Source organism: Hevea brasiliensis, chromosome 9, assembly GCF_030052815.1.
Source record: "Hevea brasiliensis isolate MT/VB/25A 57/8 chromosome 9, ASM3005281v1, whole genome shotgun sequence".
Classification (NCBI taxonomy): domain Eukaryota; kingdom Viridiplantae; phylum Streptophyta; class Magnoliopsida; order Malpighiales; family Euphorbiaceae; genus Hevea; species Hevea brasiliensis.
Window position 1 is genome coordinate 92,320,214 of NC_079501.1, and position 1,716 is coordinate 92,321,929.

Here is a 1,716-nt window from a genome sequence, read left to right on the forward strand (position 1 = left end):
AAATACAATTTTAACATGTTTTATTTTACATCAAAAATTCAATCATTAACACAACTCCTCGTGGGAACGATATCTTTTTCTATACTACTTGAACGACCCGTGCACTTGCGGTTGGGACACATCAAGTTTTTGGCGCCGTTGCCGGGGAGTTGTTTGTTTAAGATTGAATTCTTGATTATTTTAGTTGTTTATAGTTTTATCTTTGTTATCTTTTCATTTTGTGTTTGTTTGTTTTTTTTTTAGGTACTCTTAATCTTTTATGAGAAGAGCTAGAAGCACAAGTGATACATCCATATTATTTAATACTGAAATTGAGAAGTTTTGTAGAGCCAACAAGAAAGAAACTAGAAGAAGAAAAGAAGCATTGAGAGCAATTTGGCCAAGAAATGGCTGAAGAAAGAGTTGGAATTGGTGGTGGTAATGCTGGAAATAATCGAAACAATGAAAATGCAGCTCATGGTGAAGAAGTTGTAAATGCTAATGTTCACAAGGGAAGTATGATGGATCATGCATTTCCTCATTTTGATGACTTAAGAGAGAGTATAGCAAGACCAAGAATTGATGCAAATAGTTATAAGATGGATTTTGGAGTACTACAAATGATTCAGAATTCTCAATTTGGAGGTCATCCCTCAGAAAATCCTCATACTCATCTTAAGAAGTTTGTTATGATCTGTGACATGCAAAAGCAACCAGGAGTGTCTGATGATGCAGCAAGGCTAAAATTGTTTCCATTCTCTTTGAAAGATAGAGCATTGGATTAGCTTGATTCTTTACCTCACAACTCAATTACAAATTGGGAGCAGCTCACTGATGCATTTCTTGCCCAATACTTTCCACCTGGAAAAACTCAAGAGTTGAGGAATCAAATGATTGCTTTTAGACCAAGAGAAGATGAGACACTTTATGAGTCATGGATGAGATGGAAGGAGTTGGAGAGACAATGTCCACATCATGCCATTCCTAAATGGATGATAAACCAGAATTTTTACACAAATGTCACTCCTGCTATCAGAGGAATCATTGATGCTCAAGCGGAGAATTCATCATTAAGCATGAAGATGAAGCTTATGAGTTGTTAGAGAAAATAGCAAAGAATACTCATCTTTGGAGTAGTCCAAGAGGACCAGCTCCAACTCAAAAGAGGCAAGTTCTTTGGAATGTATGAGCTTGATCCATTCAACATGATCAATGCCAAATTTGATGCACTCACTAATGTCCTTGCTAAGAAAATGGAGGATTTAAGTATGCTAGTCAGTTCATCATCATGCTCTGGGAATTCTCAACAAGTTACTTATGCAGAAGGAACAATGAGCTATGGAGTAGATTATCCTTCATATGCTTGGAGGAATCATCCAAATTTTTCATGGGGGAATCAGCAAACTCAATCTTTAACTCAGAACTTTCCACCACAACAACAAGGGCATCAATACCAATAACCTTGGCAACCACCACCTAGTTTTCAGCAAAAGAATGCAAATTCTGCACCTCTACCAAAACAGCAAGAACAAAGTTCCACCACAGAGGCTTTATTACAACAAATTCTTGCTAATCAAACTAAGCGTGATGAAGAGATGAGAGAGATGAAAGCAAGGCTGGAACAGATGCAAACACACAATAGGATGCTGGAAAATCAGATTGCACAACAAGCACGCTCATCAAGTACCAAATCTATGGGGAAACTTCCTAGTCAAACAGAAAATCCAAGGGAGCAAT

General features: G+C 37.2%; 1 non-coding gene across 1 annotated transcript; it reads right to left on the reverse strand.

The window, feature by feature from the left end:
• Positions 1–853: 853 nt before the first annotated feature.
• Positions 854–961, reverse strand: LOC131183704 (small nucleolar RNA R71). The gene has a single exon (XR_009151741.1). It is a non-coding gene; the product is annotated as a small nucleolar RNA R71 (small nucleolar RNA).
• Between the last annotated feature and the right edge of the window lie 755 nt (positions 962–1,716).